The 16,500-nt window shown below is 43.1% G+C and overlaps 1 pseudogene; it reads left to right on the forward strand.

The window, feature by feature from the left end:
* The first annotated feature begins 1,515 nt into the window (after positions 1–1,515).
* Positions 1,516–4,060, forward strand: LOC124678887 (annotated as a pseudogene).
* Positions 4,061–16,500: the final 12,440 nt, after the last annotated feature.

Genomic DNA, 16,500 nt, shown 5'->3' on the forward strand with positions numbered 1-16,500 from the left:
CGGCGATGGACTCTCTTAGGCGGATGCATGCGGATCTGGTGGTGCAGGCGGGCTCCTGATGTCGCCGCGTTTTCCTTTTTCTGCCTTGTACCAGGGGGATGGTGCTACTGGTTGTGCTGAACTTTATCTTATCTGGTGCTGTATTACATCTTGAACTGTAGCTCTTGTTAGGTCCGGGGACCTGTGTTTCGTTATGTGCGGTGTGGGAGCGGTTGCTCGTTATGTATCCTGACTCTGTATGGTTGTGTTGGTGCTTTATTAATTTAAAGCAGGGCTGAGGCCTTCAGTTTAAAAACACATACATGCGCTTTTCTGTGCATCGGCAGAGTCATCCTTTGAATCCGAAAAGTTTGTCTTTGCTTTACTAAACGATCTGACTTTAGTAATGTACTAGACATATTACATCAGACCGGACAAGAAGATGCAAGAAAACCACATGAGTGACGCGTCATACACACGATACGAATTTTTAGATGAAGTTAAAAGCACATGATAGTTGGGCATCCGATAAGTGAAAGTTAGCGAGCTATTTGTAGGAGATTCTATTTTTCACACGTGGCATTGTGGGATAAATTATTTTTTACAAGAACAGGAGCTTTGCTTTATGCATTAAAGAAGGGGGAGTTGTGGGACAAATCTAAACTTGCCATCAGATACATTGACGGGCAAAAGTGAGTTTATGATCATTTGTAGATATTGGCGCTAGTTGCTCAGTTGTAGATCAAACAAAATCTGCTCATTTGTTATGATGGCAGTGATTAAAATAGTTAAATGGAGTGTGTCGACTAAGGGCATGTTACATTGGTTAAGACAGATAGTTATACTAGTTCATGTTCTATATAGACAATGTATATAAAGTCGTCTATTTTTAGACATAACTAGAGTATATGCAAGAAGAATTTTATCGACTACTTAGAACTTCACAGACAGTTTCACTCTCACTCCTCGTTTCTTTTCTTCCACATCACTAAAATAACTTATAACCTTTCCTTGCAGACAAACACGGATCTCAAAATCAGATCGAAAATTCTCGACTTCAACTGAGACTTGACAAATTCCCAGCCTGAAGGATTAACAAAACCGATAATTAAAGTAAATCCACCAGGAGAAATCGAAAATCCACAGGATCACATGGACAAAATGGCACATGAACCGAGATCCGTTAGAATTCTCAGCTAGATGTTAGCAAGCATATCTCAAAAAAATAAAACGATTAGCTAACAACCAAATAATTTTTTGGACAAATGTATGCGTTCCACGAATGATGGATGTCTGCTTTTCCACTAAAAAGTATGTATGCTGCATGTGATGAGAACACCTATCTGACGGCTGCCTTCCGCCGAGCCGGCAATTCCGGGATCGAAGCCTGAAACTGGGGTCAAGCAACCTGCCTGGGTGAAATCATGAATTGGACCCGCAGTTCCCTCAAAGAGTTTCACAATATTTTGCCTATTGGGACATAGGAGGACCACTATAAAAACTTCGCTCTCCCTCCCTGCTCTCACCACTTCGTCTCCATTTCTCCTCCCGGGTCCTCTACTCCTCTCGTGTCCGGCCGGTGTCTCCTTACAGGCCAGCCCTCTTCCCCTCCACAGCTTAGGACCCATACTCCATGGAGAAACAGAGAAGAAGCATGCTCGCTTTAGTGGCCGTGTCCTTGCTCGCCGCAATGCTGCCATCCAGCCAGGCGGCATACGGCGGTGACGGCTTGTCAAAGGACTACTACAGCTCGTCATGCCCCGGGCTGCTGTCCTTCGTGAGGGAGGAGGTGACGAGGAAGAAGAACGAGACGGTGGTCACCATCCCAGCAGTGCTCCGCCTCTTCTTCCACGACTGCTTCGTCAACGTGAGTTCCATTGCCAATCCTGCATCTGCGGTTCGAGCATTTCTTGCTTTGCTTGCTAAATCCTTCATATGCGGTTCTGTTTGATGATTATAGTATGCCACCAGTTGGTTCATCTTACTGATTACTTTCGGATCCTTCATTATTCAACAGTTCCTTTGTCAGTTCCAACTGTTTTTTTATTTCAAAAAAGGTTCCAACTGCTATTCAGCTTCATCTTGTTATGCTTTGGAATAAGTTCTTGCTCTTCTCTCCCGTCGCTTCGTCAAGAAGCTAGCCATCTCTGTACTTTTCTTTTGAAAAAGGTGTAAAGCGGCATGCTTTCTAGTGACAGCCTTTGATCCATCATGTTAATTCCTATCATCAGTTTCTCTTCAGCAAATGGGCATTTTTCTCTGAGGACTTCGGAGCTTCAGATCATACTACAGGACTACATTAGAAACAAAATTACGATTAGTTAAAACCAAAAGGAATTAGCTACTTGCATTGTTTAGTGGGAGCCATGGAGCTGGAACAACTCGATCGCCTCGCGTGGTCGTCGGTAGCGACAGCCTATGCATGTGGCAGCACGACTTTTCAACTGCTATCCTCATTATCAAATTGTAGCAATGTCGGATCTCTTTCCTTCTCCCCTCTGCCCTCTCGTGATCATAATCATTTCACCTCAACGTTGTTCGTCACAGGAAAAACACTAGTCCTGCTAGTGCTTAAATCTTCAAAACTACTCTACCTAGAGGTGTAGTGTGCCGAGCATTCTGTAGCTGTATTAAATTTCAAATTATCTCCGCATTGTTTCAGCTGTCTCAGACTATCAGTTCAAAGCTGTGAAAAGAAAAAAGATTGAAGGCCTGTCGTGCGCGCCTAATGATGTTTAGTGGCATTCATTAGCTGGCATGGCATCCCGTCTTCTTTTCCTTTCCTTTATTTATTGCCCCACTGTTTTGGGTTGACCTACATAGGATGCAGGCCCGTGAGCCCATCCCACCAGAGGACATGATAGTCTAAGAATCAAAGTAATAACTTAAAACGGGATACACATACAAACTGATTTTTATGGAACCTATAAAAAACCCTATGATGCATTTCTGTTACTCCTATATGTTGGTCAGTTGGTATACATACCAGATACAGAGTTCACAGTTTATAGGTGCTTCGTCCAAGTTCACGTTTCATGCTGTTGCAATTTAAACAGTGACCATGGTTAAAATACTTCTTTTGAACTCATCTCCAACCACAGGGCTGTGACGCTTCAGTCCTAATAGCCTCTCCCAACAACGATGCCGAGAAGAACTCGGAGGACGATGACTCCTCGCCGGCGATGGTTACGACACAGTCAACCGGGTCAAGGCTAGGGTCGAGAGGGAGTGCCCCGGCGTGGTCTCCTGCTCCGACATCCTTGCCCTCGCCGCCAGAGACGTTGTCAGCCTGGTAAGAAGCACGACTCCACTCTACTACTGACTACCGTTTCGTTTTCGCCGTCCTTCGGTTCTGAAACACTGTCCAATTTGGTTTCAGGCAGATGGCCCATACTGGACTGTGGAGCTCGGGCGCCGCGACGGCCTTGTCTCCAAGGCCAGCGATGTGGAGGGCAAGCTTCCTGGCCCTGACATGAAAGTCAAGGAGCTCACCGCCATCTTCAAGAACAGCGGCCTGTCCCAGTGGGACATGGTCGTGCTCTCTGGTGCGCACACAGTCGGGTTCGCCCACTGCACCCGCTTCTACAAGCGGCTGTACAGTTTCAACAGCACCCACGAGACTGATCCGTGGTTCAACCCGGCCTACGCGCAGCAGCTCATGGAAGCATGCCCGCGCAACGTCAGTGCAACCATTGCCGTAAACATGGACCCCGTCAGCCCGATCAAATTTGACAACGAGTACTACACCAACCTCGTCAACGGCTTGGGCCTCTTCACCTCTGACCAGGTGCTCTACAAGGACAATGCATCACAAAAGATAGTGCAGGAATTTTCCGCGAACCAGACAAAATTCTTCGAGGCGTTCACGGAATCCATGATCAAGCTGGGGAGAGTAGGGGTGAAGACTGGAAACAGTGGAGATATCAGAAGAGACTGCACTGCCTTCAACCACTAGATGACTGCTTCAGCAACTGTAATTCAGATGTATTGTTTGGAGTTTGACATGCATTTACCTTTCTTAGGGGGATTTGATAGACATATACTGAGTTTGATTCTTTTGCATACGGTTTCCATTGCTTTAGGGATTTTTTTCTCCTTTTTGTTTTTTCTTTTTCTCATTTCGGCTTATTGTTTGTGGGTGCATTTTTGTACAGCCTGAAGAGTGTAATGCCATTGAGGATTATCTCTTGAAAAAAGAAATTTAAACTGATGAATAGGACAAATTAAGGGAAACGGTATTGGCTTGTGGTTCTCTTCTTTGTTTAGAAGAAACCTTCTGATTCAGTCTGTTTAAATGCATGTCTATCAGTATGAGATATTCATCTGTGATATAGGGACGTCGAAGTAAGACAAGATTGATTAGGCCATTTTAAGAACTTCAGTATTATCCCCAACAAGTAGTAAGAAATAAGAACAATAAGACATGTTGATGCACAACAATGAAAATGCGAAACTAACCGTTCGACTTTGCAGAAGTTTAATCACGGCCAGTGACTGGAAAAAGTCCTTGCCTGAAGAGGCGCCAATCCATGCCTATGATAGCCTGAAGAGGATCACCAGAAATAAACTATGCAAGTTAAAGCTGGAGGTGGCAACTGGAATAGATTTCTGAAGACTGGAGAGCGTCCGAAAACAACAGCTCATAGAGAAAACTATAGTGTAAAACATATAACGTGAATGAAGCCATCAAGTGCTAGCACAAAATTTCTTGGTGAATACAGAAAAGAATAAAGCCATTTAGCTAGCATATCATGGAGCTAAAACCATGACAATGGATTGCTTCTTGCAACACAATACAACAGAACATGAGAGTTAACATGCCATGCATATACCACATCTTAAATGAAGCTCTAACTCTCCCCATAGTCCAAATCAGTGAGTTTCTGAAATCTTCAGATGCACCATTTACTGGTCTGTATTAGGAACATGCCCGATATGTCAAAGTGTGCAAATAAAATATCTGTTTGAGAGGGCACAACAACCTTTGAAGACAACAAAATGTAAGATAAATAAAATGTGTGAGTATCCAAGCCTCAAAGCTTGTAATATACCTTTCAAGACCATTTTCAAGCAGTAGTTCCAAACAATATCTGTAGCAATAGCTAAGTGCACTCTCTGCAGATCGGTGATACTTGAGAGCATATTTAGGCACCACTGTCTGGATGGTTTCCCTGCAAAACAAGTTGATAAACATGATGACACAAGAATAGGAAATATACAGAACAATTATCATCCTTGAGTGCAAGACATGTACACTCTGCACTGATATCTTTTACAGCAACTAAAACGCGACGTTCAAATTTGCACTGTGAAGCAAGCTGCAGTCAAACTGCAATAAGATTTACAGTTCGTAACGCAACATGGTTCATGAAACAAAATAATTAGCTTGACCATATTATGGCTGGTCTATGGTAAGCAAGTATTGTAGTTGTAATGGCTGGTCTGATGTTGACAGCCCATATGGTCAGCACATAATGGGCATTTTGCGCCAAATAAATATTTGGCTCTTCGCACTAAACTGTCACGTCTGTAGGTAATTAAGTATTAAGTATCATCAATTTTCTAGTGGTAAATACATCAGCAAAATAGTATTTCCTTAGCAAAAGGAGGCCCAGTTGACAGCAACAATCTCTGAATTTATTTGAACTCCAAACTTACAGAAACATATTACTCGACCGATTTCTCTATGAACTTACCAACTAGAAGTCTCCCAGTTTTCAGAATGATTAACCAAATAAAACACTGCGATCAATTTCGGGTAATATCGGACACATTGTTCTAAAATAAGAAGGGATGGTCTACCTGCATTGCTGTAGCAGTCATGAGACGTTGTGCATTCATCACACTTTGAACTAAAATATTACAATGTAAAGTAATAGGCCCACTGAGATATGTAAGCATTAGTGCATGCTTCGATTATATGCTTAATGTCTGCAAGCCAATTGTTGAGTTACACTCAAAATACCTTACTAATTTGGTAGTCAGTTTCAAAGCATAGTACAAATAGAAAAGCGTGCATTTTAGGAATTAGCTCTGCAAGAATAATTCTTATGGGGAAATAATTGACCATCATGAGTTGAAAGAAAAATAGAGAAGCTTTGACATGCATTCCACTGCCCATCATCATAAGTTTTTTGGCAAAAAAATTCAATACCCATCATCATAAGTTTTTCGGCAAAAAAATTCAATACCCATGTATAGTACTTCCGGTCATCGGCAGTTGCAGCTGAATCTTGTGGATATTTTGCCTACTAAAATCATCCCATTTTGTTGAGGTCATCATTTAAGTGGGTTTGCAGGGGACTGGTGAAAGAAACCAGGTTACCTTCGGAGTATAATTTACAAACAAGCCATCGCATAAATCAAAGAATGGCACTTATCGCACAGTAGAAAATACCATATGACTAAAGATCCAGAAACATCAGCATGCATTCTCTTGGTTAGAGATGATTGAAAAACTCTTTCAGGTTATCGACAAACTGAATGTTGAGTTAAACCTCAATATTGATCTACGAGATAATTCAGTATCAGCAACAGACATATCTCCTAAAACAGACACATCAAATAAAAATATTGTGACAACTAAATTACTCCATAGTCTTGGGTCTGAGAACATTTACTCAGATCCCATTTGCATGAGGATCATGTTTTCAAGGCCTTTTCAGTAAGTACTGTATCACTTCAGAACTCAAAATTAAAGGCACAACTGTAACTTGTTCTGTATGAAACTGAAGTTAGAAGGACAAACTGCACACCATAAACCGTTATCAGATTGTGTGCCACCAAAAAACATACTTCTTAATTAAAGTAAATTAGCCAAGACATATTTTCACTTTGGGACTTCAGAAATGATGCATTCATAGTAGTAGAATGACAAGGTTAATAACGAGTCTAAATAATAATATGTCATTCATAAGCTGTACAGCAATGTTGAGCCCTGCCAGGTATTATCTTCATAAGTAGTATAAAGAAGTACGCAAAGTGACACATCCCCAGTTAACTATGCAATCAAAATCGCTGGGGACTGTATCAGTACAAATGTCCAATGCATTATATCTGTCTGTTTTTACCAGGAGAAAAACAGAAAGCCTACCATGTATTAGCATTCCCACAATCAGCTTGACAGAATTTCCAAAAATGCAAATAGAGCGAAATTTCTCTATAAAAAAAACTATGCACAATTTAGAATAATGACAACCTATGTTCATGAAGCAATTCAGTAACCAAATACTAAAGACTGGAGCCCCGCATCACCAAGTTTCATCTGTCTCCACTTATGAAGTGAAGACATGCAAATCCAACAATCTTTTGTAATGGCCTTGTTCTATCTCTGCTTCATTTGCACCATGTAACAGCAGGAGCTCGATAACACAATCTTCCCAGTCAATACCATTACATGCGCCTCTTTTCTGTCTCTTCCTCCCACAGTCAGGAGCATTTGAGATCTCTGCCAGATGGTTTCTGTGAGTGACATGATCCATGGCAGGATCTTGTCTCTTTTGCCTTTTCTTGATATTTTTTTGGGGTGGACAGGCATCTTCATTTCGAAGAGCAGACGGCAAACCAGTTTTATTTTTTTGGGGTGGACAGGCATCTTCAATTCGAAGGGTAGACGGCAAATCAATTGTACTTGCAGTACGAGCAGCAGGAGGGTTCCTAATTTCATCGATCCGACACTTGGCAGCTTCAATTCGTGCTCTCCTCCGCTTCTGCAACTCCAGTCCAGCAGTAAACGATGGAGGAGGTGCATCGTAGCCAATGTCAATATCTGGTACCTCCTCAAGGGGCATGTTCTTGGCCCAGCCATTACCGAGCGAATCCATCCACGGCTCCAGGTCCAGCCCTCTCTTCCACCGCTTCCTCCTGCTAGCAACTTTACCAACCTTCCCAAGTTCCTTTAGCTGAGCGATCCTCTTTAAGACGTTCTGGTAAGTATCCGACATGCCTCCCTCCGAGATCTTCAGATCCTCTGATTCTTGCCCAGAATTCTTGAAATCCAAATCATCAGCATCCAGGGGAACACTCTGGAGGTACTTGGACTCGTCCTCGTCGACGGATGAGTACAGCTGCACAATCCCAGCAATGTCTGGAGCGAAGCTCTCTAGAAATTGTTCCGAAGGGTCGGACTGCGACCGCATCTCCATGAGCCGGAGAAGCATGGGCGCGTTCAGAAGCAGGTTTCTGGCATTGACGTCGGCGCCCCACGGAAGCAGCTTCTGCGCGACACCCACCAGCGCAGCAACGAGCTCCTTGTATCGGAGGCGGCTGGTGTAAGGCACCGCCGGGATCTCCAGGGCGATTTCTTCCACGGACATGGAGGTGACCCCGTTCAGCTCTGCGGCGAAGGCGATCACGCCGGCGACAACCGGCTGCGGGTGCCGACCGGTGGTGAGGGACCACTTGGAGGCGCAGCGGAGGAGAAACCGGGCTTGGGAGAGGATGTCTTCTGTTTTCTCGCCCGCGGCTTCTCTGAGCTTGCCCGAGTACTCCACGGCGCGTTCGAGCGCGGCGGAGTAGTCGAAGGACGGGAGGGGAGGGAGGGAGAGGCGGGAGGCGATGCGGGACGCGAGGTCGGCGAGCGCGAACGTGGTGCAGGAGGCGGCCGCGGCGGCCTCGGCGAGGGAGATGGGGAGGCGGTGGGAGCGCGCGACGAGGAAGACGCAGGCGGCGGCGAGCGCGGGGAGGAAGGCGGTGCCCGGGGAGGCGAGGGCCCCGTCGGTGGCGGACTGGGCCATCTCGAGGACCTCCCGGAGGAGCGTGGGCGAGAGCGAGAAGGGGGCGACCGTGGAGGTGATGACGTCGGTGGCGAGGTAGAGCTTGCGGTCGAGGTAGGGGTTCTCGGAGCTGTAGACCTGCTTGGAGCTGCTGAAGTCGAGCTGCCCGTCGATGGTGAAGGTCTGCTTGTGGACGAACTCGCCGGCGCCAGCGTCGTGGACGCGGCCGCAGGAGGTGCAGACGAGCGCGCCCGAGTCCGGGTCCGAGACCACCGGGCCCTCGCCGCACGACCAGCACGTAGACGCCATCGCGCCCGCGCTCGCGCGACCGGCGGTGGCGGCGGCCGGCGCGGCGGCCGGGGAGGGCAGATGCGGAGGGCGGCGGCGGCTTGAGGGGGGAGAAACGATGTGGGGATTTCGATTCGAAGCCGCGCTACGTCACGAGTTCATGACGCGAACGGCTTTGAGGGGTGTCACGCCGTGAACGGTGAACCGACTTAAGGTTCGAAAAAATAGTAAGTTTTCCAAATAAAGAAAATATTTCTGGGTTATGTACTGGGAAACTTGGAATCTACTACTCCCTCCGGTTCATATTAATTGACTCTAATATAAATGTATCTAGACACATTTTAGTTCTAGATACATCCTTATTGAAGTCAAATAATATGAATCGGAGGGAGTACCAAAAATTAGCTACTCCGTAATAAAGATCATGTTCGATTGTCAGTTCAAAAAAAAGATCACGTTTGATTGTAAAAAAAGAAGTGTGTGCAAATATAGAGATTTGTGGCATGAGCAATGGAGTCAGGATTGGATAAAACTTTTGACATATGCCATGTTTTTTTTTTTGACATATGCCATGTTATGGTCCCATTAATATGTCTTTCTCTCAAAAGCTAATTTGATTTTTCTCTTTGTCTCTCATATTTTCACTCAGTTTTCATTTTATGGCTGAAGAGACTGCCTCCTGATGAAGAGACTGCCTTCTTATTCGAACCTAATTTGGATCACCCAAACTAAGATAAAGCTGTCAGGTAGCATTTCAACTGACATCACAACGGATAGGTCTTTCGACTTATGTGAGCGTGTAGGACTTTTTTGTTTCAGTATGCTCAAGATATACAGAATGACAATTGCTTTAATTATGATTTCCTTTCTAAAATTACTCATAAAAAGTGTTTCTTCGATGTTTTTATAGAAGTGATTGTGCGTATGTACGTTATATAAGTAAATGGGTATACATATTTATAAACGTATGCGTCTGTAATATGTACCGTAAAAACAAATAACGACAGGTTGCAGCCACTCTTGTTGAAGAGGAGGCGATAGGTATGATGCGGCCGTCGCGGTTTAGAGGGAGAGGTTGAAAGTGCATGGAGCCCCCATGTGTGGTTTTGGTAATTAATGACAATCCCTATGGACTAATGTTTGCATTGAGTTATATTTGTAGGAGTTATCCATAGGCAATTCTTGAACCATATGTTGGCTTCAAGGTTGCAATAAGAAGAAATTGATGAAGGATATCAAGTGTCAAGTATGTCTTGAAGATGAAGATGAAGTGAGCCCTCAAGTTACTTCAAGACATCAACATGATGAAGAATGAAGAAATGAAGTGCAAGTTCAAGATGAGCCATCTCGAAGAGATCCTTTGCTTGAGTCTAGCCATCCATATGGTGATCATGGATATGTGAAGATGCGCCGAAGAAGAAGCTCTCCCATGGTGGATTATGGGGGAGCAATCCACATGGTGGTCATGGTTATGTGAAGATGCGCCAAGAAGAAGCTCTCCCATGGTGGTTTATGGGGAGCAATCTACAAGACTTCGTCAAGCAAGCACAAGCAAGAAAGGCGCTCCATCTTGTTGAGGTCAAGATCGTCGTCATCAAGCTCAAGTGGAACGCGCAAGTATAAGGTTTGCTCTTGATAGGGTTTCTTTCTCACCGGTCTCATAGTGTAGTTGGAGACCGGTTTATAGTTTAGTTGCCGTACTATCAAGAGGGCTCTCGAGTGAGTAACTCGATCGTATCGTTCGGAGAGAGCTCAAACCTTTGCATCCTTGCATCATCTTTCTTGGTTGTTATTTGGACCTTATCCATGTGATGTTTTAGAGCTTGTGCTCATTCTCATGACAAGCTCTAGTTCATCGAAAACGGATTTCGCATAGATCACTTGTTGCGTTTTCGAGTTTGGTTCATCATCTTTCTTGGTTTTATTTGGATCTTATCCATGTGATGTTTTAGAGCTTGTGCTTATTCTCATGACACGCTCTAGTTCATTGAGAATGGTTTTTGCATGGGCAACTTGTTGCATTTTCAAGATTGGAGGTTTTTACCTGAGTATGTCTTTTTTAGATAGGTCAAACCTTTCATCATTTGTTTCTATCCTCCCTTGTTGGACTATGATGGTTTCCTGCATGATCTTGTAGAGCTTGTTCCTAGCTTTAAAACAAGCCCAAGATCATCGAAATCGGAGTCCGGTGCAAAAGTTATGCCCGTTTTAGTTTTGGTGTTTCTGCAGTTTGCTTTGGCCGGATATTTCGGAAATATCCGGGCCGGATTATCCGGGCCGGATATTTCGGAAATATCCGGCCCCCCCCCCGAAATCGGCTAAGGACCTGGGGAATTGCTGCTCAGTATAGGGGCCGGATTTTTGGCCGGATTTTGTCTAGGTTTTGTCCCTGAGGCCGGATAATCCGGCCCCCGGATAATCCGGCCCTTACTTAGGCCGGATTATCCGGCCCTGGTTTTGCCCAAACGGCTCGATTTTCTTGGGGGGTATAAATACCCCCCTTCTTCCTCCTTGGGCTGGTGCTTCTCTCACTCTCTCTCTCCTCCATTGTTGAACTAGAGAAGCTTGCACTATCTCTCATTCCCTCCATGATTCTTGCCCCCATTTGAGGGAAAAGAGAGAGGAGATCTAGATCTACACTTCTACCAATCAAATCCATCTCTTTGTGAGTGGAACTCTCTAGATCTTGATCTTGGTGTTCTTTGTGAATTCCTTTGTTCTTCCTCTCTTATTCCCCCAATAGCTTTTGTAGCTTTGTTGGAATTTGAGAGAGAAGGACTTGAGCATCTTTGTGGTGTTCTTGCCATTGCATTTGGTGCATCGGTTTGAGTTCTCCACGGTGATTCGTGGTGGTGAAAGCAAGAAGGTTATTACTCTTGGGTTCTTGGAACCCTAGACGGATTCTAGACCTTTGTGGTGATTTGTTGGGAGCCTCCAATTAAGTTGTGGATGTGTGCCCCAATCTTTGTGTAAGGCCCGGTTTCCGCCTCGAAGGAAATCCCTTAGTGGAACCGTGACCTAGGCCTTTGTGGCGAGGGTCACCGGAGATTTAGGTGAGGCGCCTTCGTGGCGTTCGGTGTGTGGTGTGAGTACCGCATCTTGGGGTGAGGCCTTTGTGGCGTTGGTGTGCATCGAGCAACCACACCTCAAGGTGAGCCTCTTGTAGGCGTTCGGGAGCACTAAGCAACCGCACCTCTCCACCGGAGATTAGCACTCGCAAGAGTGTGAACTCCGGGATAAATCATCGTCTTCCCGCGTGCCTCGGTTATCTCTATACCCGAGCTCTTTACTTATGCACTTTACCTTGTGATAGCCATCGTGCTTGAAGTTATATATATCTTGCTATCACATACTTGCTTGTATTGCTTTGCATAAGTTGTTGGTGCACATAGGTGAACCTTTGCTTAGAATAAGTTGTTGGTGCACATAGGTGAACCATAGTTTATAGGCTTTGGGCTTGACAAAGTAAACGCTAGTTTTATTCCGCATTTGTTAAGCCCATCTCGTAAAAGTTTTAAATCGCCTATTCACCCCCCTCTAGGCGACATCCGTATCCTTTCAATTGGTATCGAGCAAGGTCTCTCATTCTTAGGCTTCACCGCCTTGAGAGTAAAGATGTCGGTTAGGGGATTAGTGCACAATAACTTGGTTATATTTGATGGCACAAATTATGATCTATGGAAAATTTATGTGCTTAATATTTTACTGGCGTATGTCCCCGGACATGGAGCGATTTCTTGGCATGGGTTTTTCTTCTCCTAAGGATCCTCAAAGTTTATCTCTTGAGGAGGAGAAAAACTCTTGCCTCGATGCTCTTGCTTCTCATGTGTTTTCCATTGTTGTGAGCAATGTAGTTACTTCTTCAATCATGCCTTTTGGGAGCGCTCATGAATTATGGACAAAGCTTCAAGACAAATATGATGTGTCCAATATTATTGAGGATGATTGTATTGCTTCCACTTCCAGCCGTGATGAGTTCTCATCTTCATCCACTTCACCAAAGTGTGGTAAGACACAAGGTAATGATATGGTGAGTGGTGATGAAAATTGCAATATTGATATTGAGCTTACTATTGATGATTATTCATCTCTATCTCATTGCAATGCTTCATCTTTGGACTTAAACACATCTAGCACTAGAAATGATTTACATGCTTGTGTTGATAGTCCTTGCATATCATGTGTAAGTTGCTTGAAAAAATCTAATGATGATATGCTTGCTTTGTCTTGTGGCCATGATAAAAATGATTCTATTTCCTCTAGTTGTTGTGTGTCTAACAATGTAGAGGAAACCAAAGATTCTATTGGTCAGGACAAGATCTTGAAAGGAGCCTCAAGTAACTCCTCCTCTTTATCTCACGGTCCTCATATATGCCTTATGGCCAAGGGTTCCACGGTACCTCCTACCATGGAACCTAATATGTCTCGTGGTGATAAGAATGAGGATGAATATGAAGAAGAGGATTGGGTTGTCTCTCTACGCGATAAAGGTGAGAGTGTATTCAAGGTTATTTGCAAAGATAAAATTGCTAGCACTCACTTCTTTGAAATCTTGACTATCGCTATTGAGAGCCAAAAACTTATTTGGATGCATGAGAACACCATTGATAAAAAGGGTGCTCTTGAACGAGAGTATGCCGATGATGTAGCATCACTAAAGAATGATCTTGAAGAAGAACAAGAGACCGTAGCCTCTCTTGAAGAGCAACTTGAAACCCTTGAAGTGTCTCAAAATGAAATAGTTTCTAAACTCACTAAGGAAAGAGACCATGCTAAAGCTCAAGTAAAATTGCTTAAAAAGGAAAATTCCAAAGTTGGTGTTGGTCATGATAAACTTGTTAAGGATCTAGATGATCTAGACAAGGCCCACAAGGTCTTGGAGAGCGAACACTCTATCCTCACCAAGTCGCATGAGCAACTTCAAGCTTCCTATTTAAAAGAGCATGCTATGTTACCATCTCTTCTTAATATGTCTTGTGATGATGCTTGTGCTACTAACTCTACTTATTGTGAAGCATCTATCTTGAAGGAGAATGTTGAGCTAAGGGCTCAACTTGAGTTGCTAACTAGAAATTATTGGAAATTGGAAGAAAATCATGGAAAGCTTTCTAGCTCCCATGAGGATCTTCTAGCTTCTCATGATAGGCTAAAGTTAGCTCATGAGGCTATCATATCAAAGGAAACACCTTGTGAGCCTCATGTGGATACTAGCACTACTACTCAAAATGCTATATTGCCATGTGCTAGTCCTAGTAATTCATCCACTCATAATATTGCTAAATCTTGTGATGAATTATCTTCCTTGCCTTGTTGCTCTAACAATGAAGGTTCTACTTCCTCTAGTACTTGTGTTGTTACTAACCATGTAGAGGAAATCAAAGAGTCTCAAGGCCCAAGTCTCTTCTTTGAAGAACGACTTGGTAAAGGGTCATGAAGGGAAATGCAAACTTGACAAGATGTTAAGTGTGCAACAATCCCCCAATGACAAAAGTGGACTTGGATTCAACTCCAACAACAAGAACAAGTCCAAGAACAACAATAAGAAGAAGGGCCAAGTACAAGTCAAAGACCCGGCCAAGATTGTTTGCTTCAAGTGCAAAATTGAAGGGCATCATGTTAGATCTTGCCCTTTGAAGAAGAAGCAAAAGGGAAGCGGCCTCAAGCTCAAACTCACATTCAACCTCAAGTTGAAGAAATGCCACTTCCCAAGAAGAAACAAGTCAATGCTCCCATTGTGGAGAAACCTAGTGAGAAGAAGGAGAAGAAAAGAACTTGCTACATATGCCGTGAGAAGGGCCACATCTCCTCCTTGTGCACTATTGGTACCTCATCCAACTCTATCACCATTGATGATGTTTATTCTCTTCGTAAGGATGAGGGTGGCAATGTGTTTGCCAAATATGTTGGTGCTCAAAGTGGTGTCAAGAAAAGAACCATTTGGGTTGCCAAGCCTATTGTGACTAACATCTTAGGACCCAACTTAGTTGGGGACCAACAATCCAAAATTTGATCAATAGGTGCTTGTTGGAGGGCATTGGAGACTTGGCTACATCATGAAGAATTAAGGGATCTTCATCATTTATATTATCTCAAGACAAGTCTTTTGGTTATCTTGCTTCTATCATGTATTCAATGTTCCTCCTTGCGGTAACATGTTCTCAACTCTCTTATATTGAAAGTTACTCGCCCCTTTGCATGTGTTAGTTTTGTTCCTAACATGTGTTTGTATATGTTGTGCATCCTACTTGTTTTTCTTGAGAAATCAAGTCTATGTATGTTAGGTTGCACACCATGTATTTGTGCTTGTGTCGGAGCCTCTTTGCATCTTGTTGTATCTTATATGGCTCTTATGAGAGATTAATGGACTATAACATTTTGGGGGAGTGATATGCCTTTGGGAATTTCATGATCCTAACAATGTGTGTACATGAGGAATATCACTTAGAATTGATATTGCAAGATTATCTAGTCTCTATGTGGAATGTCATCTTCATGAGAAATTCAAATTCTAATGTCCATTAATATCTCTAGTTGGATCTTCTTTTTTTGCCTCTTGTGAAAATAAATTCCTTATCACATTATGGGGGAGTAATAAGCTTTGTGCATATTACAAGCCTAGAAAATGTGAACATTTGAGGTTGTGTCACATAGAATTGATACCGTAAATTATCTCTCTCCTATGTGGCATGCTTGCTCAAACAAGCTCCAATTTGCTTAAATGGCTTCATAGCTAATATCTTTGTGGATCTTATTTGTGAAAGTTTTTCTTGGCATGGTTTTTCACAACGTGTCCCTCAATACATTTTTGGAAAACCATGTGCTTCAAGTCATACTATTAATTGCTTTGCATGTTGGTATGAATGCTATTAATTGCTTTGCATGTTGGTATGAATACTATTAATTGCTTTGCATGTTGGTATGAATACTATTAATTGCTTTGCATGTTGGTATGACTAATTGAAGCTATCAAGAAACTATCTTTGCATGATGGTTAACTCTTATCTTTTACCATATGCTTTGTTCGTTGTAAATATGATCCTATGTATACTTACAAACTACCACCGGGAAATATTTCCTAATACCTCTTGTCCTAGGACAATTGGTAATCAATTATGAGGTAGATATTTATTGATCATATCTACATTGGCTCTTGTATTTATATTGCCTTATTTATTGCCATGAATGTGTTGTGCTTTGACTCCCATGTGTCTTCCTTGCATCTTATGGATCTAATTTGTCTATTCAAACTTTCTTAGCATTTTAGTAGATATAGGTAGCGTGATGATCCTAGTTTTGTGCATTTAGTATTTATATGCAAAATCCTATATAATGCACTAATCTTGGGGGAGCTCTCCGATATTTATTAGAATGCTTAACATCTCTTGATCATTATCAAAAATTTGGTTTCGGGAGACATAAACTTTCTTTTTGGTACTTTGTGCCATCATAAAAAGTGTTGAGGGTTTGGTTTGTTTGTTAGAACCTTGCTCTCTTGGGAGTTGGTTATCTCATTCCTTTG

Source organism: Lolium rigidum, chromosome 1, assembly GCF_022539505.1.
Source record: "Lolium rigidum isolate FL_2022 chromosome 1, APGP_CSIRO_Lrig_0.1, whole genome shotgun sequence".
NCBI classification, from domain to species: domain Eukaryota; kingdom Viridiplantae; phylum Streptophyta; class Magnoliopsida; order Poales; family Poaceae; genus Lolium; species Lolium rigidum.